At 30.6% G+C, this 26,849-nt stretch overlaps 1 protein-coding gene across 8 annotated transcripts in view; it reads left to right on the plus strand.

The window, feature by feature from the left end:
* LOC107447961 (POU domain, class 3, transcription factor 3-A) overlaps positions 1 to 26,849 on the plus strand; it is a 467,439-nt gene that overhangs the window by 113,141 nt on the left and 327,449 nt on the right. For all 8 annotated transcript variants that reach the window (XR_015432756.1, XR_015432761.1, XR_015432758.1 and 5 more), the window contains exon 2: positions 7,603 to 7,676. The gene's annotated coding sequence lies outside the window, so the exon portion shown is untranslated. The remainder of the gene's footprint in view (positions 1 to 7,602; positions 7,677 to 26,849) is intronic.

The following is a 26,849-nucleotide window of genomic DNA, read 5'->3' on the forward strand; positions in this document are numbered from 1 at the left end:
TGACTTCGGTGATCTGCTGGGAACCGTGTCTTAACGATCAGTCCACTACGGGACAAAAAGTTGAATTAAATTCTATAAATAAATTATTCCTTTCGTTCGAAAATAAAAATGATGCAAAAAGCTTTCTTCAATGTTAATTTCTAATTTCTCTTTTCTGATTTAAATAATTTTAACTAATGCTTAGTTAATTAGTTCATAATGTCCTGGTTCAGATAAATTATACAACTTTTTCATGCAGTCTTTATCAGGGCAGCATTTCTTCCCCCTCTCTCAGTACTGTTCGATTTTGTATGCAAATGTAAACCTGCTGCTGCATTTTAGAAGATCATAAATACAGCTTTCATAAAAAATATTAATTAGAGAAAGTAGGTACGGTGCAAAAGAAGATGAAAGACTGTCTCTTTTTTTTGAGAATAGCGAATTTAAAAATATTTTTTTTTGATTCATTACTTATATTTTGTAATATTTGAATCTTGTTCATTTATTTATGAAAAAATTGCATAACTGTATGTTTCTTAAATAAATTAATATTTATCTTCCAGATATGAGTTATGCAAGAAAAAAAAAGAATTAAGGCAGGTTTTTAACTTCGTCTAACAATTTTTATAAACTTAGCTAAAATAAAAATGGCACTCTTTTTGAAAGCTGTTTTTTTGATTTACATGATCTTTCAAAATATCTTAAAAGTTTTCGATATTAGAAATCTAGCAAAGGAAGAATAAATACTGATCTGATAGAGTTTGATTGCACTGTAAAAAATGGATACTCAAATATGACGAAACTTTTTGACGAAACCGTTTGCTGGTATGTGTACCGAGCAAAACTTTCGTCAAAGTGATGAAATAACTATTGCCACTTTTTCGTTCAAACGAATTTCGAAATTATTAAAATATTTCGTTATTCTTTTTTTTCAATAATAATAATAAAATCGTAATGTCTAATGTCAAATAATCACTTAATCGTGGGCACGACATAGCTGATCAATGTCGCCAAAAATTCACATAGCCAATATATAAATTTCAAAATAAAAATTTTAAATGGGAAAAAATGTTTAACGCTAATTTCATTTTCTTTAAATACTTATATTTCAATCATTCATATTTCAGTGGCTGTTAATTAAGAAAACTATTCTGATTTTCAACACAAATTTGAAAATTTAGCGAAATAGTGAATATAAACGATGGAAACAGGATTATTCCGATACCTCGTGATCTGCTCCTTGAACATACTTTGAGCCATTTCGGTGTATCATACTACTTTTTATTTAATGTGTTCGATAAATTTTTAATTTTTTAATGGCATTGGAGATCTGCCGTTCTCAACGTGAAGAACCAAAAGCAACTTTTTTTATTCGATTAAGTTAGTCTTTTATGCATATTAGTTTGAACATGTCACGTGTACATGAAAAATATATTTAAATACGATTTAAAAGAGAAATGAGAATATAAAATATATTAAATATAACAATTTTACTTTAGAGTTATGTAAAGCTGGGAAAATTTTGGGATGGGATTGTGGAAAAATTTATGATACTCATTGAAGAAGAAATAATTTAAGATATTTTATTTCCATTTAAATTCCCAACTTGTGAGGTTCGAGTAAAAAGTTGTTATAATTTACTACCCTATCAATTTAACGCGTGTCAGAATTGCTTATCCAAACATTGTCTAATATCTTTCTTCTTCAAACTTCAGAAAACGATAAGCTATCAATCGTCGGGGGTGGCGGAACATTCCTAATCTCCGATGTGGGAGGCGTAGTTGACGATTTTCTTGAGCAGTCATCAACAGTAGCAACGAGGCGCAACTTCTTGTCAACCAACTCACGCGTTGCCACCGGAAAAGAAGATCATTAGAATTATCTTTTATTACATCCCTCCCTTCAGAAATTTCCCTCGATATCAAACACAAAGGAGGTTCCGATTTTAATTGTGTCGGTGATCGAACAATACCGGACGATTTTTCGAACTAACCTCGCTCGTAGCTCTAATGTGTGAATTGACTTGTTGGGGTCACTTACACAACCTTGCACCTCTAAGCACATAAAAGGAAAACGATATTAAGAGATATCATCTAATTTTTGCTAGAATCGAATGCGAATGAGAAGTTATGGAATGAATCGTTTGTTAGTAATCCGATCACATAGATCCACCCTCAACTCCTGTGTGCCAAACAATGCGATGCATGCCTTTTTCTCTCTTTCTAGTAATAGATGGCTAGTTAGTTTCATGAAATGTTCTTGTCTAATTTGAGTGATGAGACTGCATGCGGTTAGAATAATAAACACGAGACACTCAAGAATTAATTTTTGTTCGATTATAATTGGAACCATTGATGAAACAGCGTGAAAAGAAATTTAATGCTTTCCTTAATATAAAATCAGAACCATGTATCATTCTTTAAAGTAAAAACTTAACTATGTTCTTTATGTTCTTAACTAAGTAATTGAACTTCTTAAAACTAAAATCATACTTGAGTATCATTTTACTATCAGTATTTACTATTTTGAGTATCATTTATCGAATACAAAACCTCGACTACGAACTTCATTCCCGTTCTTTAGAATGAAATCATAACTATGTATCAATAAATATTGATATTATATAATTGATATTATATATTCGAATATAATTAAAATCATTCATGAATCATCGGCGAAATGATCATTATGAATCACCGGGGAAGAATTGTAATGCTTTCCTTAATATCAAATCAAAACTATGCATTAATCTTGAATATACATAGATATTAATTATATAACCGAATATAATTAGAATCATTTATGAATCATCAGCATAAAAAGAATTTCAAGACTTTCTTTAAAGTAAAATGAAAAATTTGCATCAATTTTGAATATAAAACCTTACCTATGTACATATTTGCCGTTTTTCAATGTAAAATCATTACTATGTATCACTTTTTGAAACAAAATCTTAACTATACTCTATAACAAAAAAAATCGAAGCACCAAGAAGGAGTTGTCCGATTGAAACGAAAATTGGTGGATAAGAAGACAATGTACAGAATAGTAAATGATTGAAATTTCAGAACAATTTAATAATTTATTGCAGAGTTACAATAACAAGTTCAATAGCGTGTTGACCGGCCTCTAGTCTGGATACAACCTGCCACACGGCTTGGCATAGACCGATAAAGCTCCCGGATGGTCTCTTGCGGTATTTCCTGCCAAATTCGATTCAATTGTCGAACGAAGTCATCAACATTCCGTGCCAGATGCAATCGCCTTCCCATCATATCCCAGACATGCTCGATGGGAGAGAGATCTGGTGATCTGGCAGGCCAAGGAAGAGTTTGACAAGCTTGCAGACAGTTCATAGCAACACGTGCCGTATGTGGTCTGGCATTGTCCTGCTGAAAAACCAGCCCAGGAAGCTGCAAAAGGAATGGTAGCAAAACAGGTCTTCGGATGTCGTCGACGTACCGCTGTGCAGTAAGTGTACCTCTAATGACGAACAAAGGGGTCCGGCTGTCAAAGGAAATGGTACCCCAGACCATAATGTCTTGTTAAGGGCCGGTGTGGCGTGCAATAGTGAAGGCAGGATCCCCCCTCTACCCTGTGCGTCTCCAAACACGTCTTCGATGATCGTCAGGACACAGTTGGAAGCGGGATTCGTCGCTAAAGACTATACGTCCCCAGTCGGCATCATTCCAGCCTGATCTGTTCAAAACATTCATGCATACGAAATTTCAAAGCAGTCGGATGATTGCTTCTTGGTGCGTCGATTATTTTTGTTATAGAGTGTATAAACAGTATTTACCGCGAGTAAAATGAAATCATAACGATGTTTTCTTAATATAACTATATCATTTAATGTTAAAATCACGAAGCAAAACTAAGTATTTAAGAAGATTTTTAATAATAATATTTATATAAACTAAATTTTAAATTTCACTCGAATACGTTATACTATAATTGTGTAAGGAATTTAGAATAAATCGAATACTTCGATTCATAATTATATTGAAAAGTTGCTCAACCAAATTTGGTACTGTTTTTCCCTCTTTGGCACAGTTCAATAAAATATTGAAACGTATGGTCTAATAATATTAACAGTATATTTTATTTTATTTTTTTAATTGAATCTTAAAACTGTCTATTTTCAAATGCGTAACTAAATGATTTTATTATAATTTTTTTAAACATCAAATAAGTAATCGAATTAAAACATGTTAAAAATTTTCTAATACGTTCATGAATTCAAATTTTTCACAATAGCGAAGAAATGCAAGAGGCGGGCTTCACTGAGCAGCATAGCTCACGAGATGAAATTTACATCTTTATCCATAAGCCATCACTGAAAACCAACACCACTTAGGTTAGCTTTCTGATCTCAATTAGCGTTGACCTCTGGATTAATCAAATTACATCTTAATTTCCTTTTAATTACTTTATTAATCCTTAACTGTTGTTGAACTACTTAATTTTTTCATAAAAAAAATCTATTTTTTTAATGCAATTTTCGTATTATTTTTCGCAGTGATACATTTTAAGTTATGTTTATTTTATAAGATAAATAATAAAGAAAAATACATTTATAAATCATATAAAAGAATGAAATGAAGAAAAAAACAATGTTTACATCAATCTTGAATATCAATGCCATGAATATCAATCTTGAATCAATGTTTACATCATCAATATAGTTTCAGAGAAATCTGTTAAGAGTGAAACTATAATATCGTGGAATCATGTGAAACCATAATAGCTAGAACCATAATAATGGGATGCAAATTTTCAGCGAACTCATGAAGGTGTTTAAATGAACAGTGTAATCACGTTTAAGAAGTGTGATATTATATTTTAATTAATATATATATATATATATATATATATATATATATATATATATATATATATATATATATATATATATATATATATATATATATATATATATATATATATATATATATATATATATAATAAATAAATAAATACAAGAAAACACTAAGAAAGTTAAGAAAAACAATAAGTAACATTTATTGCGCTTAAGCTGCAAGTAAACAGCACTCATTAGATAAGTTCAAAATGAAGAATAAAACAAAGAAAAATTATAGACATATGAAAAAAACCTTGTGCACCTTGTGCACATCCATTTCGGGCCCATCCTTGGTAACTAACAAATCAAAACTCAGAATAACAAATCACTTCAGCAGTGCAGTAGGAACGACACTTTAGAACCCTTTTGTTACACTCAATTTGCGCTTTTGTTTTCATATTTTGTAATCTGGCAATCTTTCTGCGAAAACATTTTTAAATCATTCTTGAAAAATAACTGTCCATGTAAGTTGTTATGATTTTGCTACTCGCTTTATAGTCCCCCCTTTTTAATGTTTTTTATTTTTATTTAATTTTTTATTTTTATTTTATTTTATTATCTGTTTTTACATGTTATATTTACTTTTTATGATCTATTTTTATGTAGTTATTTTATAAAAAAATTTTTTTTGAGTGCTCCTCACACTATTGTATTAATATATTTTGCTTTGGCTTTATTGATACAACATCAGAAAGCACTCTGTTTTGCGGATATAATCGTGTGGGCTGAAGAAAAGATTATATCTTTTTTTTTTCCGGCTTTTTTTCCGGTTTTTTAATTATCATTTCACTTTTTTTTTTTTTTTTTTTTTTTTAAATAAAATTTTGTTTGTTGTTTTTTTACTTATTATTTCCCACCCCCTTTTTTTCATATGTCTATAATTTTTCTTTGTTTTATTCTTCATTTTGAACTTATATATATATATATATATATATATATATATATATATATATATATATATATATATATATATATATATATATATATATATATATATATATATATATATATATATATATATATATATATATTGTTTTGCGTACATACTTAACTGTAAGAAGATTATTAACGTCGTAGTGTTACGGTTTTCAATACCATAAAATAACTACGAAGTCAAGCGTTTGAATACTTATTTATTGCAGAACTTAATGAATGAAAACAATCAAACAAAGAATAAACCTCTACCAATTCTAATGGACCATTTCCTTTGAAATCCTGTGTACAAAATGGACTCCTTTAACAAAATGGCCAATTTAAAGATTTCAACAATTCGAAGACGCTGGTTTAGGGTGGCTTCTAGATTCAAATGGCAACTTGTTGATTATTCAATTAGAAAACTAGTCTTGTCAGCGACAATTTGTCTTTAAAATTGTCGTCTGTTTGCCAAGTTGCCAAACTGGAAAAGACAATTCTTTTGGGAAGGAAGCTAAAACCATTATCGTTTATTAATGAATGGCTTTAAAGAAAGGAGAAGCTGGCAATTAAGAGATTGTATCGAACTTTAATAAGCGTTATTTTAATCAATGACGTTAAGTCTGTTGGTTGAGCTCATCATTTATGGATTGAAATTCCTTTGCAAAACGCAACATGGAATTAAAATGGAATGTCATTCCGTTTTAAATGTTAGGGAGTAAATAGCTGCTTGGTGTGATTTTGCTACTGTTAGTTTAAAGGAATTCGTTGATGAAATTTTACATATACTTTATTAATTCAAATTAATTCAATGCAATTCAAATCAATTCAATTTAGAAATTCAAATTTTCATACAGTGCTTTATTAGAAAGCTTTAAAAAGATATACATTTTAAAATAAATCTCTTTAATATGTTTAGTGAATATAAATTTTAAATGAGTAACATCAGAAACCGAACTGCTTGATAATATTTAATATATAATCCTTGATATAAGTTATGTAAACGTGCTGTTTAAGTAAAAATAACGCGTCTCCAATATATCGATTATATATTAGTAAAAATAAATTTAAAACTTAGCATTGTATTATTCTGATTGTTGTGTTCGTAAATTCAGGTAGAAATTAAGGTAAAAAGTTCTGGCACTCCAGCTGTCGGTACTTTTTACCGTCAAATCCATTTTTACCCGATCAAGCTCCGGAACAAAAAATCAGATATACTGTAATTAATCAAGTTATAATTAACGTAAAATTACTGGATCACTGACGACATAATATTTTATGTTGAAAATGAATTTTACTGAAGATGCCTCATAACGTAATTTTGTCCGGAGTTTTTTCTCATTGTAAACAGGTTATTTTGTACAACATCAACTGCTTTTTTTAGAAAATAGAGAAGAAGAAAGAAATAGAATACAGCCACTTTATATGTACTTTGGGTACATTATATATATTCTTTAAACATTTTCATAAAATTTTATAAGTAATCTATTTTTAAATCGCTTTCTTTAAAAGAAGAATTCCATCTTTTTTTTTTATTTGTATCATTATTAGCATTGATTTGAAGATACAGCATAGTTGCATATATATACCCCAATATATTAAAATGCGTTACTTTGTATTACTGATACAAACATTTATATTTGGATCTAAGCTGAAATAACAGGGCTTTTTTAAAGCTGGAATGATAGGTAATAGGAAAAAAATGTCTACTTAGTATAAACAAATATTTGCTTATTTCACGATTTTTATAAATTTATATCTTAAATTCTAACTATTTGTGCTATTCTTTTCATAAAACTTAAGTTAAAAAAAGCATTTGCATTTTATGTAATATCGTTTCTTTTTTTCAGATGCATAGATATACAGTAATAAGGAAATCTAACGTTCGACTGATGGACTGATAATAACATATTACAAAACAATGGTAAGTAAATTGTTGCCTATATTAATTTAAGCATGAATAGTGAGCAGCTATTTTATATCTATCTATCTATCTATCTATATACACCGAAGAGCCATTACATTATGAGCACCCTGCTAATAACATGTAGGACCACCTTTAGCCCTCAAAACTGCTAGCACCCGCCGTGGCATTGATTCCACAAGGTGCTGATAGGTAGTCTGAGGTATCTGGTGCCAAGCGCTCACCAACTGGTCCTGCAATTCCCTCACATAGCGCGGGGGTAGTGTGGTAGCGCGAATTTGGTTTTCCAAGTTGGACCACAAATGCTCTATCGGATTAAGGTCAGGTGAATTTGGGGGTCAAGACATAACTTGAAAGTCACTGGAATGTTCCTCGACGATTCGACCCCTATGACATGGTGCATTATCCTGTTGGTAAACACCATCCCCCGCAGGAAAAACTGTTGCCATGAATGGGTGAACCTGGTCTGCAACTATGTTCAAGTAGTTTACAGACGTCAGGGATTGTTCTATGAGGATAATGGGTCCTAAAGTGCCCCATGAAAACATTGTTCCTGGGCGAGATACCATGAAAACCTGGGCGAGCCTATTGTTATAGATGGAGGGTGGTCATATAGGTGGAGGTGTTATAGATGGAGGGTGGGAGCAAATACGATGTACTTTACAATAACAAAAGAAAACGATTACGTTAGAAATTTGTTTGATAATACGAAGGCCTGTCATCGCTTTATAAGCTAAAATGCTTGTAAATTTTAAAGTATCAACTGAAAAATACACGAAGAAACTTTTTTTTTTTCCAATGTAAAGATGCGATACATCTTTACAATTTAAAATTATTGCTTGTAATTTGAAAGCATATAATAAAAAAAAATTATAGAGTTATTTATATCTTTTTTTCTTTCTTTATTTTCCTTAATTTTGAAGGTAAGATGTCAGCTTATAATCTAGAATTTTTATGTTCAGTTTCAAAGCATATGCTGAAGAAACCTATGGAGAAAGCTTTCGTAATGTGAAGGACTAATGTCTAATGCCTCCTCATATCCTAAACCTAAAATTTTCATTTATAATTTCAAAGCACATCATTTAAAAAAAATTATGCAGTTGAAAAAAATGTGTAGTTAATGTACAAAAAATTAGTTTGAGATCTCTTTTGAATAACAAGATCCCCAGATCCCCCAAACACAGACAGAAAATAAGTGTGCATGTCAAGTAAAATTAAAAATTTACTGTTACCAATGAACTAAATAAAAAGATGAGCCATAAAATTTTAATACCACTCCCGAAAATAAAAATAAATTATTTCTCGTTCACCCTTTGACACAGAATTTTTATTAAACATATTTTGCATACTTTTCCATTACTTTGTGTTAATTTAGGTCAAAATAAATGAAAAATATTACATTCAGCAATTTAATAATTTATGGTTATGGAATCCAGCATGACAGAAACATCTGTATATTTTTCTGCGTAAAAAGTAAAATCTTTCAAACAATAATTTGGAATTATTTGAAGTTATTTAGATCTAAGAGAATTTATTATCTTTTAAATTTTCTTTATAATAATAACTGTTGTTAAATTGTTGAATATGAATGGGAAAAAAACTGCCAAACTACTTTTTTTGAATTTTATATTTTATTTCCAAATATTATTCCGATAATTCAACAGTTTTTTTTCCAGTAACTATGAGACTTTTTTTATAGTTAAAAAATTCCAAAATATATTTTTACTTGTAATAAGAACGCCAGAAAAAAATACATAAAAAGGACACTGGTGTCTTATATACGTCAAAGGATTAAAGAGGATGCCTGTGTCCCCCTCCTAAGAAAAAGAAAATCTACTTTAAATTTATTATTTTCCTTGGTGACTAATCATTCTATATCATATACTCTTTAGGTAAAAGTAAGAGTAGTATAATTCGAATTTTGATTAATTATGATAATATTTTCATGACAAATGATCTCATTTGATCTCGGCTTCTTGATAATCAAAAAGATGTAATCCGCAAAACTTTAACTCCACCCAGATTCACACCCCACCATTACGCAATTACAAATGCGACCATTTGAAAAAGATTTGAATAATCGTCTCGGATCGTTTGAAATCCAATTCCATCGAAGCTGAAAACGCGACTTTCAATCCCTTAACTCCGAATCTCTTAGTATTCCACAGGTAATTCTATTCAACCGGCCTTATTTCCATGCCCAGTGCATAAATGTCCGGTGTGAGATATAAAAAAATAAATAAATTCCAAACCTTGACAATGAGGATTCGGGTGACAATTTTTTTTCTATGCTTCTGTCTCTGGTGCACGAATCTTTCTCTAATAATGGCATATTCATGAAAGATAGGCATCTCCGCATCAGAATAATGATTTATCCTTGAGTTATGAGACAGATTCATCGGAAGCTATTAGGCTGGAGAAGAAAGAAGAAATGTCGACAGCTATCTATCAAAGATACGTTCGCTGTTGTTGGTTTTTGGATATCGATAATGAGGCCTCTTTGACATTCAGTATAATTTATTCATTTTCTTCTTAAGGTTCTGGCTAATTTAGTGTTTTCGAGTCGTTTTCTCCAAAAACTACATTCATTTGGCTGTTTTATCATAGCTCATTTTTTTAGTGGCTGACATGTAAAACTCGCCAATTTGGTTGACAAAATCAGTAAATTAAGATCGAATAGTTATTTCTGGGCCTATTGGGGTCACTATTTTTGACAATTTATTTAGCTGTTTTATCATAGTATATTTATTTAGAGATTGACTTGCGAAACTCGCCGCCTACTGTTGTCAAATCTGTAACTTATGATAAAATAGTTATCTCTGGACTCACTTGAGCATAATTTTCAAAAATTTATTTAGTTGTTTTATCAAAGTTCATTTACTTAGTTTATTTATTAAGTTCAAAGTTCATTTATTTGACTGATTTGCAAAGCTCGCCAATTGGGTTGACACAATCAGTCAATTACGATAAAATAGTTATTTCTGGGCCTGTTCAGTTGACAATTTTTGACAGTTCATTTAGCTGTTTTACCATAGTTCATTTAGTGACCGACTTGAAAAGCTTGACAATTTGGTTGCCAAATCAATAAACTGTGATAAAATGGTTATTTCATAGTCTATTTCGGTGACAATTTTGCTATGCTCTGGTCCCTGATGCACGAATCTTTCTCTAATAATGACATATTCATGAAAGATAGGCAATTCCGCATCAGAATAATGATGTATCCTTGACTTATGAGAGACAGTTTCATCGGCAGCCATTTAGCTGGAGACGAAAGAAGAAGTGTCGACAGCTATCTATCGAAGATACGTTAGCTGTTGTTGGTTTTGGATATCGATAATAACACTTCGTTAACATTCAGAATTTATTTATTTATTACAAATGCCCAGAAGATTGGCCATGACGCTATTAGTTTTCCAGCCTCCCAATATCTCTGTACATTACAATTTAAAAACACAAGTGCAGAACACGAGTCAAGATGAGTAGCACCAAAAATTTGACCTTGTCCACATAAAGGACAAACAGGAGAACATTCAGTATAATTTATTCATTTTCTTTTTGAGCTTTGTTGCCATCTACTTATTTTGAAGTTTCCTTTGAAAAGTTGTGTGAATATTTTTTTAAAGACACATTTCCTAACAGCACATTTGCATTCTCCGCACTGACTCTTATTAAATTGTAGGGAGGGGAGGTAGAGCACATTATAAGAATTTTATTTTATTTAATAACCTGAGTGGAACAGCAGACCCAATTCTGAGTTTATGACTATCAGTGTTCAACTCTGTAGTCTTGTAATTTTGAATCCTACCCAGAAGACAAAAGAGGTATTGGACCAATCATTGGGGCAAACTAGCCTTTGTGTAAAACTTTTTGATGGAGCTATCCAGCATTTGCATGACATGGAGAAAAAAATCCACGAAAACCTTCTATGGTAAGCCTGATGGCAAGGGGATTCAACCCGATGATATGTCTACCATTGAGGATTTTTTTTACACTGTGATCGGTGCAACGCGGGTACAGAATTCGTATCAATCAGGCTCCGCTATTATTCGAACCCGTATGCCCTCATTGGGGGGGGGGGGTTGAACTCTATCCTCTGAGCCACCGCGGCTTACATTATAAGGATTCAGAATTGCATACTAACTTATGACTTGAAATGTCATTACTATTACAGACTAATTCTTCATACCCATTTTATTCATCTCAATGTTCATTTAGTGTTTTCAAATTTTTACTTTCCAAAACTACATTTATTTTGCAGTTCTATCATAGCTCATTTATTTAGTGACCAAATCAGTAAATTATGATATTTCTGGACTTCTCGGTTGACAATTTTTTCCATGCTCCAGTATTTTTTTCTTATAATGGCATATTCTTGAAAGGTAGGCATCTGCGCATCAGAATAATAGTTTCTATTCGAATTATAAGACAGTTTAATCGGAAGCTATTAAGGCTGTAGAAGAAAGAGGAAAATGTCGAGAGCTATCTATCAAAGATGCGTTTGCTGTTGTTGGCTTTTGGATATCGATAATGTGACCCCTTAGACATTCACTATATTTTATTCATTTCAGTTTTAAGGTTTGCTGCTATCTATTTATTTTGAAGTTATCTTCAAAAAATTTAGTGTAAATATTTTTTAAGGAAATATTCTTTAGCGAGCGTTTTTGAATTTTTTACACTTACCCTTGTTGGATTACATACTCTATGCAATGAGTCTCATAGAAATCTATCGGAACAGCAAATGCTAACTCGATTTAATTTCTTCAATATTCTTGGTTAAATGCAAATGATTATTAAATTGAAACCTGACTACTTTGTGGCATTCCGCATCCATTGAAAACTCTATTCCTGGAAACTTAAGACAAAATGTTACTGTTATTTTTATTAGGTATTCAATATTTACCGTGACTATGGAGAAATATACATTAAAAATTTTACAATAGAAATTTTTTACGTTAGAGAAAAATAGAGAAAAAAATCAGTAAAGGGCAATTCAACCACAGCTAAGTTTTGAACCCGGTTAACTTATTTGACAAGATATTGTATTGACCCCTGTACCGTCCCGTCACATAGTGTGAACAGATGAAATCAGATGAAATGCGCTACTACACCGGTCGTGACACCTTAACACATGTAAAGAAAGTTCTCATTAACTTCCATCAACATTAATATTGGCTACTTTCCCCAGATAATTTGCTGTAAAGTTGACTAATACTGCTGAAGTTAACATTAATACACCAATTAATTTTATTGTAACTACACAGTAAAAATAAAGAATATTTAACTAATACTGTATTTTACGGTAATATTTAACTCAATGTCTCCAGAATGTTTTAAGCTTCTGGACTCCTCACCTCTGTACCATGGCATGGGCAAATGAGTACAAATATAGTTACATTGTCTGTTTATAGAAAGAGCTCCTCTCGTAATAAGTCTGGAACAGAGGTGGTGATTATGGTTACGAGGTTAATATTTCAAATTGGAGTGTTGAGTCACCATTTAAGACACGTTTCTCTTCGGGTTGGCAAGATAAAGGGAATCAGGGGAGTAAGAAGCTCCCCGCTTTGAAATGCGATGTTTCTGAAGAAGATGGCCTTAGACTTTTTGGCAAAGCGAGTACTTTCTATAAACAAACTATACTTTTGGTTCAAACGTGGTTTCTCGTGCTATAACTATAATTTTCGTAAACACTGTATGAAATTCATCTCTCAGATTAGCTGCAACTTTAACGTAGTGCTCATGAATATAATACCATAACTCTTTACAAATTGAAACATATTATAACGTTGTTAATTTTAAGAAATACAATAATGTTATTCCACTCGAATAGAATAAGTTTCAATTTAACTTCGTATTAAGGTAGCAGTGGATCAGCTACGTGCAGTGTGGAGCAGCTGTTAAACACCCGTGATTTATGACGATGTATGTCACAAGATTTATTGATTATTTTAGATGCTTTAATGTAATGTATTTCTCAAAAATAATGAAACAAACGTAATGCATTTCTCTAAAGGCTTTAAGTAACTACGCTTTACGTTAAGCATATGTGTCCAATTTTAAGGAATTAAATGGTTATTCAAAACACTCATTAGGAGAGGTATAGATAAAAATAAACAAAATACTTGCCTGATACGATATTAATAACTGCCCCACTATATTACATAAACATGTAATTGCAATTCACATGTCACACAATATTAAGTAAGCATTTAATTGCAATTCACATGTCGCACTATATTTACATAAACATATAATTGTAATCACCTGTTTCAATATATTACGTAAAGATATTATTGCAATTCACGTGTCATATTTTATTCCGTTAACATATAATTGCAATTAACATGTCACATTAAATCAAGGAAATATTCAATTGTAATTTCCATGTCACACTATATTACTTAAACATATAACTACGAGTCACATGTCATACTATATTACGTTAACATTTAATGTAATTCACGTGTCGCAATTTATCACGTAAACATTTAATTAGAATTATATACTAAGTAAACATATAATAACAATTTTAAAAAAAGGAACTTCGGTATAGATTATATTTCAAATTTTATTTTTAAATTTTAATGATGCATTTCGATGATATTGCATGAGCATAATGATAATCATTAAAAGTGCATTTTTTGGTGAAAAAATATAGAAATGAGTAATAAAAAAATAAATGATTTAAAAATATTAAATCTTCTGATTTTAAATGCTTTGCTTTAAATTAAAATGAGTCACCACCTCTTATAGCCCCCTCCTTCCTCTTTGTCTCAAACTGTCATAATTTTCCTGATCCCCACCTTGCGTGATAAAGCGACTCCTAGTACATGAAACTATCTTCTACCTTCTGTTCTAAAAATTTTACTAAAGTTATAGTAAATGTACTGGCTATCTGAACAGCAGAACCAAAATATTAAAATTAATATTCGTAACTCTTTAAAATTGAAGGTAAGATATTCTGATGACTTATTTTAAGCTCCAAATGTTGTTTAAAATGGTAACAGTCAACCGCAATTATTTTAAAAACATTTAAAATTCACAGCAATAAATTTCAAAACGTAAATAAAATCGTTAACAGTAGTAAAATAGCTGATGCAAACGTAAATAAAATAACTGAGCCGTAACTCAATGAATCAAAACTATTCCGGTGACGTATGTTTACTATTAATCCAATAAAACCGGTCTTTATATTTATTTTTCTCCTCTTAGATATTTATATACAGCCTCTAGGGTTGTTGTAGTGATAGTCTTCTTTGTGTGAATGTGGCCATCTTAATTTGATTCCGCTCCATTTCATTTTATCCCATTTTATATTCCAAAGAAAAATATGACCTTTCGTCAAGTCGTGCCGAAACATTGAGAATAACATATCTTAATTCGGAAGAATAAATGGGTGATTGTACGCCCCTAAACGCGTTTCGACTGAACAATGACTAAATTATCAGTAGTGTTCTCTCTGTCTCTTTTTGACGCCGGAAACCCGAGTTCGATTCCCTATCAGTATTCCAGTGGGCAATGCAATTGAAAAGTATCATTCGTTCAGTTCATTCACATTGGATTGAAATAAAATAATAATAATAATTTTGAAAAAAATATTTACTCTAAAAATTCCAATAGATTTGTATACCTGCTGGAGTATACCTATTTGAGGTGAAATGCATGAGCTGAAAACAGGAAGAACTGTTTTCTCACTTTGCGCTAAGAAACTTACATATTGTTTTCTTCCCACGAGAAGTTAACTTACTTAGGTAAAGTTTTTAACCAGATTTCTCCCGAGCATAATATTTACAAGAATTGAGAGAAATATCGTGAAACATCGAAATGACTGTATATTGATTTTATTATTGAAGTTTTGTTTTGATATTGATATTTTAAAGTATTTACTTACTAGAATATATCTGAATACCATGTCCACACTAAACATCTAGTACACGATAATTATTAACGAAAACATATTGTTTATCAGCAGCGTTAATAATGAACATAGAATAAGGTAATGATACCCCCATTATCGTTAATAATGAAATAAGTTATTTTGATATCGATGTTTCAAAGTATTTAATTACTAGAATATATGTGAATACCATGTCTACACTAAACATCTAGTACACGATAATTATTGATGAAAACTTATTGTTATCAGTAACGTTAATAATAAACATAGAATAAGATAATGTTACAATCATTATCGTTAATAATGAAATAAGTTATTTTGATATCGATGTTTCAAAGTATTTAATTACTAGAATATATGTGAATACCATGTCTGCACTAAACATCTAGTACACGATAATTATTGACGAAAACTTATTGCTATCATCATCGTTAATAATAAACATAGAATAAGATAATATTACAATCATTATCGTTAATAATGAAATTAAGTTGTTTTAATATCGATATTTTAAAGTATTTAATTACCAGAATATATGTGAATACCATGTCTACATTAAACATCTAGTACACGATAATTATTGACGAAAACTTATTGCTATCATCATCGTTAATAATAAACATAGAATAAGATAATATTACAATCATTATCGTTAATAATGAAATAAGTTGTTTTAATATCGATATTTTAAAGTATTTAATTACCAGAATATATGTGAATACCATGTCTACACTAAACATCTAGTACACGATAATTATTGACGGAAACATATTGTTATCATCATCGTTAATAATAAACATAGAATAAGATGATATTGCAATCATTATCGTTAATAATGGAATAAGGTAATATTACAAGCGTCATCGTTAATAATAAACATGGAATAAGATAATAATACAATCATTATAATAGTAAATATGGAATAAGACAATATTACAACTATCGTTAATAATGAAATAAGATAATATTACAATCACTATAGATCATGTCCACCTTGATATCGCCTGAGTTTATTATTTATTAACTAGTGCTAGGATATTTACACGTAGAAATATATATCCATGTAATGTGGAATATCGATATATTTTTAATGTGATATTGATATTTTTCCGATATATCAGGGATATCATGCCTAGGATAAATATCTAACGTCATACGTTGATTACTGAGGAAGATAGATTGCTACGATAACCGGCCACAGTGAATAATGGTACGATAATATTGTAATGCAAATTAATTTTGTACACCTAGGTAAATATTTATTTGTGCTGAGAGATATATCGATGTGTTCTAAATTATAACCATTCTTTAATACCTCGCAACGATATTTTAAAGTATAAGCCCTCGATATATCGTAAAAATTATGTGTTGAAGCAAATATGTATTGCAGTAATTATTGAAGAAAATATTTAGATTACTATCTACAACGATAAATATGGAATACGACATTATCGCAATAATTATCATAAGCATGTTGTTTTTTATTATTTTTGCTCAATTGTTTAAAAAAAATGTAAAATGTTTTTTCTTCATTTTAGTAACAAAAATATACTCTAAAGTAAAAATAATGTTAATTAGGAGTAATAAATAACCATAAATGATACATCGGAAAAATAACAAGATTTATTGTTAAATATTAAAATTTTATAATGATACACGGTAAAATTAAAATTCAGATATTAACCTGCTCAACTAAATGCCACCACATTCATCACACCACAGGACCTTCATAAAATAAATACATCTTTAACCACAACTAAAGCTGCTACTATTTAATATAATACAAATGAAATAATTAAAACATATATGTTTTATATTGTAGAGGAAAGAATTTGCTAAATTTTCAAATGATTCCTTTTTTTATAAAGTTCTGTTTAAATTGGGATGATGGAAGTTTTAAAAATTGGTCGAACACATTCGAGCGTTTAAGTTTAGATACTTATATAGTTATATTGCAAATATGTCTAGTCTAGTTCCGAAATAACTCAAAAAATTTCAGAATATTTTTATAGATACTTTTAAATAAATTTCTTTAACAAGTAATATCTTCTTTAATGTTAGATTTGATTGGTGTATGGTTTTATTATTTTATTGCAATTAAAGATAAGTGTAAAAAAAAGTTTAAAAGTGTAAAAGAAGTGTCAAAAAGAGTGTGAAAGAGGCAGATTTCTTTTAAAGGCTGCTTTTACAATTCCCGTTAGCCAAAGGCGATTTCAGTGGACCAAATGTTAGTCTTGGTTCATGTGCTTAGCAATCCTGGTGTACAAAAAATTTATTTTTATTTTTATATGCATTTATGATACTTTTAACCGTAAAAAAATTTCTGATCTATGTAAGAATTTAATATTATTTTAATGCTTTCGTGCATTGTTTTGATGCTGGAAATTTTTGAAAAATTTACAAAATTACTTGTATTTGTTTCTGACAACTGAAATCAATTAATCAAATCAATTTTGCTAAATTCAATTTTTGAAAATGTTTAATTTTGTAATATAGGTAAGCACTTCGCATTATATTCTTTTCGAAAATGTAGAAATGAGTTTCCGAATTTCGAACATTTTACGAACTAAGCTATTTTTGTGATCTGAAAATTTTATGGAAATTATGCATTTTTGATATTAAGAGAAATTAAATGAAAAAAACAAACACATTAAAAAAAAACTTTCTCGTTAAAGTTTATTAAAATCGTTTTTTTCCCCCTTCATAAATTTTGAATTATCTCTCTTTCCATTAACTTTCGTGCATTTAAGGGTGGAAACTTACATTCGAATTTTCGACCACTTTATGACTAGCTAAACTTGACAGCTCTATGTCTGGTGACAGCGCGAGCTTCAATCGTTTCCCGAACACTGCAAGTAGCGTTTATCGTCATTTAACAACAAATAGAATTATTCTTTTACCAGAAATTCCACCAATTACTTACTAACTTGAGAGCTCAAATATTGCCTACAGTCTGGTGTATGATGAGAATACAAGTTTCAATTGTTTCCCCACTATTACAAGCAAAAGTTAAAGCACTAAAAAAAATTTATCGTCAATCCATTTTCAAATTTTTTTGTACTAGCTCAAGTGCTTAAATTTCAACTGGAGCTCTACGCTCGATGCCAATATAAGTTACAAATGTATCTTGAATAGTGCAAAGAAATTAATCGCTAATAGAAATTTTGACCACTTTCTAACGCAAACAGTCTAACAAATACAATACTAAAAGAAGCATAAATTTAAACTAATTATTATTATTCAAAATAAATCAGAAAACTTTAATATGAAAACATGACAAAACATGCGTCAAAAATTTAAAAACATTATTTTATTTCAATTAAAACTTTTTTAAAATAGCTTACTAATGGTTACTAATATTTTTTGTATGCTTTTTGTAAAATAGAGCAGCATAAAAAAAAATTAAAAATACTATATGTTATTTTTTTTATTATTTTTTTTAAGTAAAAACGCTTGCTGGAAAATAAAATTTTTAAAAAGTTTAAAAAATCTGCATCGAATCCTAAAGGTTTGAATTATTTCTATTAGTTACTTTGAAACGCATCAGTATTTCTCTCAAAGAAAAAATTAACCAAGTTCTCAAACGAAGTTCTCCAAGTGTTCTTTTTAAAGAACAAAGAAAGAAAAGAAGTCGTATATTACTTAATTTTATTCCAACATCTTAACTACCTAACAACTCTTAAACTTCTTTCTTTTACGCGACATACATAACACTTAAAACATAATCATTCTGAATGCAAATTAAATATGTGAAAAATTCGACATGTTTCGTACCAGCCCACGAGAGGCACATATCACAATTAATACGTCAATGTATCAGGTCCATATCTAAAACCTTCTATTCTATGTCTAACACATTGACGTTCCGATTTTGGCAGATTTTTTAAAGCCTACTCGTTTTCAATGTCAACGGCTGTCTGTTCGATGTGACAGGCTGTTAACCGTGCAGTGTCCATGCCCAGACTTTCTTTTTTTTCTTGTTTGTTCGACAAGAGGGCGCGCGGCATGGTTGTGAATATTAAGTACTGTATTAGTTTTCCCGGCGTATAGCCGGACAAGGCTTGGAGGACTTGGAAAGTGCTAACTGTATCGCATCACTAAACAAGAATTGAGGAAAATGTCCCCTCTTTGCCGAAGGAGTAATTTTTTTCTTCTTCTTCTTCTGTACCTGATTGTCGGGCCCAGGAAACTGAGATGTGAAACTATGGGACAATGGCCTGATGATACTAATATGGCAGCGACATTAATCATTATAAAGGAACAATCTTGGGTACGAAAGGTGCTCGCAGAAGGAAGAAATAGCCGTCGTACCCTATGACCAGAAGTTTCTTTTTATTTTTAAATACAATATGTGACAATCGTTGCGTTCAGCAAATCACCAACACAATACATAGCTCGTGTAAGAAAACACTTTTGCTTTCAATTTACAATTACAACAATACGTTAATACCAATACGACCTTTTTTCGTTGAAAATTAAACACATTCGCTTTCAGTTTACAAGTAAGACAAATACGTCAACACAAGTGCATCTCCTTTTTGCAGAAAAATAAACGCTTTTGCTCTCAGTTTACGAATACGTCAATACAAATGCGTCCTCTTTTTGTAAAAATTAAAAGAGTTAGAAATACAAGAGATACAGCAAATACGTCAATAAATAAGTCAATATAAATACATCCCCTTTTTTTGTAGAAAAAATAAACTCACGAAAATTTTTTCAAAAAAATAAATAAATAAATAAAAAAATAAAAAAAGAACTTTTAGTTTGCAAATACAAATACGTCTCATTTTTTTATAAAAAGAACCAAAGACTTTTATTTTCAATTAACATATATAAATAATACCTTTTACTAGAATGCCATGCTGCTATATTCAATTATATTAATAGGCTGATCGAGATTCGGTACAAGGGCATAGTGTTTTTGAAAATTAAAAATATTGAGTTTGACTCTACACAGCACAAATGATTTGCAAAAACAAGATCAATTTTAAAATTATTGAGTTTGACTCCACACAGCACAAATGATTCGCAAAAACAAGATCGATTTTAAAATTATTGAGATTGACTCCACACAGCACAAATGATTCGCAAAAACAAGATCGATTTTAAAATTATTGAGTTTGACTCCACACAGCACAAATGATTCGCAAAAACTAGTTCAATTTTAATATCATGTCAAAAGTACTATGAATGATGTGGGGAAATAGCACAGATACTTTTTAAAATGGCACTTCTTTCAATTTAAAAATGTAAAATAATTTTTTAAGATTTGTACTCTAACATTTATACTAGTTTTGTGAATTGATGTAAACTCGAAGAATATATAGAAATAAAATTATATACCGTAATTTAAATATAAAATTTTCGGCATAATGTTGCAAAATATAATAATCACCATTAACGATTAATTCAATGATCGAAGTTTCAAATACTAAGTTGAAATCTGTGAGTTTTTCGATTTTTTTTTTTTAGAAAAAATGTAATTTAATTGAAAAATTACAAATTTTTACTAAAAATTATTTACATTGAAACTATTTTTGAAAAAATGATTTAAATGATTTTTTAAATGTGTATGCTGGATCCATGACTCAATGACTTAAAAAAAACAACTTGTACTTAAAAATACTGGATAAATCCATTTGAGATAATTTTTAAAAATTTTGTCCGTGTAGAATCATTAAAGCTTAAAGGAATATCATTGGATCCAGAAAATTATATTCAAATAATCGGGTTTTTTCCTATTAAGAAGGAAATGCATTTATCATTCTTAAATGCTATGTGTTCACTAAATTTTACTCTGAAATGTTACTTAGTGCCCTCCCCCCCCCCCCAAAAAAAAAACCTGACCGCCCTGAATAACTTTTGATCTAATGATCACATCTTCATGTTTTAGGACTCAATCTTAATAGTTGGAGGGAGTGACCTTAAATATGTTAATTAAATAGTACAGACTATATCTCAAGTAACGAAATAAGACACTAGCCCGCACGTACTTTCTGTAAATAACCATATCTTTCTTTCGACTGATTTGGATTTCTGAGGAGCAAAATATAGGGGTAAGCAGCAATCTAGGAAATACGAACCCAATAATTTGGTCAGGAGAGTTTGGACCCCTTAATGTTAATTTTACTTTTCGTGTACGTAGCCATATCTCGAGCGTATAGTATAGCGCTTAGCGTATAGCGTATCGAGCGTATAGCGCTTAGACATATCTAAGCTTATGGAAAAGGTTTTACAAACAATTTTAAAATTCACTTATCCAAAGATTATTTCATACGAAAAATAGGTTTTAGCAAATATTTATTAATTTTAATTATTTTATTCAATAATAGTAAAACAAAATGAATTTTAAAGTATACAATTTTTACATCATTTTAAAGAATTCTATTTTACTTGGCAAAATATAAATTTTGAGCGAAACCGGTCGAACGGTTTCTGAGAAATTATATTTTAAGAAAGTCGTATTTTTAAATCGTATTGGTAGTACAACATTTTGAGGAAATAAACTCATTTCAATGATCAATAAACAAAATTAATACTGTTAGTGTTAGTATCGTAAAACATAAATGACACTTAAATTAATATAAAAATAAATAAATGCTAAAGGAAAGTATAATTTACATACTATAATTCTATTCATTTCCTTCCGAAGAAATCTGTCATTAAAGGCTTTTTAAATACACATTTAACTGAATATTTCTCTACTTTTTGACCTTCATTCATTCTAAACAGTGTGTGAGTGAAGTTTGACCTAGAGTCGTAAAACACCCCACGTTTACTATAAAACTATTCGTTTGCTGGAATAATTCTAAGACTTTACCCTGACACCTGTTTGGAACAGGAAATGGATGGGCAGTCCCAATTGAAATGACCACGTATGACGTATTTTATTCTAATCTTCTTAACTAAAAAACTAAAATTTCATTAGGTTAGTTGGTACTTTATTTACATCGAAACTAGAGCTGAACAATGGGGCTATTGGCGACGGTCTGGAAAACATCCCTGAGGATGATTCGAAGAAATGCCATCGCAATTTGTATCCTCTGTAGAGGGGATGGCACCCCTGCCTTGATAGTCCAACGAGCTGCGCGAAGTCTAGTATTTTACGGTAGAACAGTTTAACAAGGACCGATACCGTGCAAGCTTGGTCCCTACGCAGGCTGATCAAAGTGGTCCCCCACCTGCTTTCTGATCACAGCCAGTGATGCTTGACTTCGGTGTTCTACTGGACTGGGAACCATGTCTTTACGATCAATCCACTGCGGGATGAAATTCTATTAAAGCTGGTGAAACAATTCATTTTTAAAAATAATCTATGCTTTATACAAAGAAGCAAGGATTGTCAACCACAAATAATCGTTTAAGTGAAGAAATGTAACATTATTTTTACCTTAAACAATTTTGTTTCATTAAATTTTATTCATATAAGCAGATAGTTCGATTATTCGTTATGCATTTAAGAATGGATGACTGTATTTATCATTTTAATAATAGAATTTCCTACTAAAATATAACGTGTTTCATTAAATAAAATCTTAAAATTTACGCACGAGGTTATTCTATTCGAAAACTGAGGCTCTCAATCAAATATTGCAAGTGTTTGTTCTTATTGATTTCATACGGAATTGAATATCAGGTAAATAGTCTAATAGCTGACACATGCGTTCTCTTTCGTTGGAACAAATTTTCATTGGCGGTTTTGCATAAATATGACTGTATCTGGTTGATACAGCCCCAATTTCCTTATAGAAGAGTTAAGTGATTATGTCTTGTTGACTTAAACCATTACTTAAATAAATAAATAATAATAATTTTATGACAATCGTTAAACAGTCGACCCGATTTTGGGGTTACAACTACCAATGTTCAACTCCGTAGTCTTGTAATTTTGAACCCAATCCAGAAGACAAGGGAACTCTTGGATCAAGTATTGGAGGGAATTTGCCTCCATGGAAGACTTTTTGATTGAACTAACCCGCAGTTACATTATATGGATAGGAAAACCACGAAAACCTCCCATAGTTAGCCTGACGGTAAAGGGATTCTAACCCATGATCTGTCTCCCACTGAGGATATTTTACGTCAACACTGTGGTCGGTGCGGAATTCGAATCGGTCAATCACAGCTGGGATTCGAACCTGGTTCAGTGCGCATCGCTGACAATCAATTAATTTACCGACAGATCATATTGTCCTCGCCACTTCACCCGTATGATCATTTCGCCGAAATTTCATTTCTCCGACAGGATCTTCATCGACACGTTCTTTTCCCCGACTGGATCGTTACATCCACAGCTCATTTTGCCGACACGTTCACTTAGCCGACACGACCCTTTCACAGACACGGTCACTTCACAGCCATTTAACCAGTACGATCATTTCGTCGACAATTTATTTCTCTGACACGATCATTTCACCAACATGATCACTACGTCGACATCTCATTTTGCTGACACGTTTTCTTATCCGACATGACAATTTCACTGACATGGTCTCTTCGCTAACACAATCATTTCGCTAACAAGATTTCATTCTCCCCAGATAATTTGACCGACGCTATTCGTAATTTTTAATTAATAGTTCATTTTCTTTTTACTCTTAGAAACTTTTCGGAATTATTTAGCAAATAACATGCTCGTAAAATTATAAATATGTTGTTAAATGAATTAGAGGCTCAAAAGCTTAGTTATTGATTAAAATCTGGGAGCTTTAGCACTGCAGAATGTTCCGATAAGTTTGAACTGAAATACATCTTTTTTCGGAAATTAATCTAAGAACGTTTAACTAAAGTTTAACTTGGAAAATTTCTTAAAAATTAAAAAAAAGTAATATTTTTATTAACAGAATTATGCTGAAAAAATATTGATGCGTCCAAAACACTCTTGCTACGTTCGGTCCTAGAATTATACTTTTTATAATCCTAAGCGTAATTTATTATTTTGCTATTTTATTTTTACACCAGGCGTTACAAACTTCGTCATTAAGATCATATTTTCATGAGGTAGGGAAACGATTGTTTATTAATACGTAAGGCTAAACCTCAATGCAAAGTTTACGCTAATATTGGTCTTTATGTTGGTTATATTATGACGAATATCGATTCTGACTACACATATAGCAAAATTTTGAATGAAGTATTTAATTTTTGTAAATATTAAATGCATTTAACTCCTCTTTATTTTGTAATAGAACCAAAATTATTAAGAATTTATAACTAGTTTAAATTGTTGACTTCGACTTATTTCAGATTTAGTTTTATTAATCATCATAACTTCGTCTTAAAATTCCATATTTTCTATTGAATTTTAATTTGCGATAAAAAAAACTTTTATAAAAAAGGAATTAATAGCTTAATTATATACTGAATTTCTTTCATAAATATTGCTCTCCATATAATTAGGATCTATATAGATATGTTTATTGCAATATAACCGGTGCAAAAACTAATTTCAGCGTGAACTTCTTGTTGTTGCGTAGCATTGTGTGTCCTCCTGTAAACCATTTTTTCCAATTTTTGGCATGAGAACCTCTAAGTATTCGTAAGGTGTATAAAGAAGGTTCACGATTGCAATAGCAGAATTGCAAATGGAAAGCATAAAATAAATAAATAAATAAAATATTGAAATAATAAATATAATAGACTATAATATAATAAATATAATAGACTATAATATAATAAATATAACAGACTACAAATAGTAATAGACTACAAAAATTATTGATTTACTGCGCCGTAAACAGGGCATTGGATATAGTGTTTTCAAACGCACCAGCTCTAAGCCATTAGAGTAATTATTTTCAATTAAAGTATTTACTTTTAAAATAATTAAATTTTTCAACATTTCTAATAGTAACTTTAACTAAACACTTTTGAAATAATTTCTGGAAAAAAGTAATAATAAATATTTTATAAATCAAAACTCAAATGAAATCAAAGTTGACTACATACTTCATTTCGAATTTGGGAAATTTCGGTTATGCTTAATTGCTTCCTCAAGTTTAAGCAATAACCATATGTAATCTAAGTAAGCTATTGCTTGATTAAAAATTTCATTCGCTTCAAAAATAAACAAATGTGAAATAAAAGTCGCCATGTTTTAAGCTCTCGAAAATAGGCACCCATTTTCAAGACTTGCCAGACGTAAATGAGAAGAAACAAAAGTGATTTGAAATGTGAAACGTCTCGCAATTCTTGAAGATAGACACCTATTTTTAAGTGCCTGAAACTTTTTTTAAACGGCAGGCACTGAACAATCGTTCTTCACCTCGGAAGAAGCCGGAAGCGCTGCTTTTTAACGTTACCCGGTGGGAACCTGTGAACCTAAGTTACGGAAGCAAGCTGCAGTACCCATGCCACAAAAATCCGTTTATAGGGTGGGTCACATTCACACTACAGAGAACAATACAGAGAGAAGTATCCATGCCCTGAGCTGGATTCGAACCAGCAATCATTGGTTTCGCTGTCAGACTCACTGACAACTCGTTCACCTGGCCGGAGAGCGCTTGAAACATGTCAACTGTTATTTCTTCTATAACTCTATTTCTGAAGCAAATGAAGTTTTTAATCAAGTTACAGCTTACAGCTTCAATTTCTTAGGATTATCTATGTAATAATAAGTTTATGATTTTATTTAGTAATAAGTTTATGAGTTTATTTATTTAATAATAAATATGCTAATTTATGATTTCCGCAAAATAATGTGCATTAAATAGAAAGAAAAAAAATCAAACAGTTTCAAAGAGAAAAAAAAAACTTGATTAATTAATATCATTTTGGCAAATAATGTTAATCATAATTGTATTGATCATGTCGGCGAAGTGATCATGTCGGTAAAATGATCATGTAGGCAAAATGAGCTATCGGTGAAATTGTGTCATCGGAGTGAGCTGTCGGTGAAATAATTATCTATGTCACAAGAGCTATATCGGTGAAATGAGCTACGTCGCACAAGCTATGTCGGTGAAATGATTACCGGCCATCTGAATATGGCCCGTTAAAACGCATAACTGGGCTGCCAATTCTGATATCCAAAACAACTAATTACTCAGCCAAGAAATACTTAGGCGTCACAAGTTTCATCCGCTACTGTCGTATTTCAGCACATAGCCACCAATTCTTACTGGTATCAACAAAATACGACGACAAAGGAATAATAACTCTGAACTGTCAGTTGCTCTAGTGCCTTGTATTCTTTCTTTTTTCCGGGTAGTGATATTTTATTGCACAAATGGCACAAAACTGAATATCTTGTGTGAATTTTATGATCTTCTTTAGAA

The sequence above is a fragment of the Parasteatoda tepidariorum genome, chromosome 3 (genome assembly GCF_982258835.1).
Source record: "Parasteatoda tepidariorum strain Cologne lab strain chromosome 3, Ptep-v5.0, whole genome shotgun sequence".
In the NCBI taxonomy this organism is placed as follows: domain Eukaryota; kingdom Metazoa; phylum Arthropoda; class Arachnida; order Araneae; family Theridiidae; genus Parasteatoda; species Parasteatoda tepidariorum.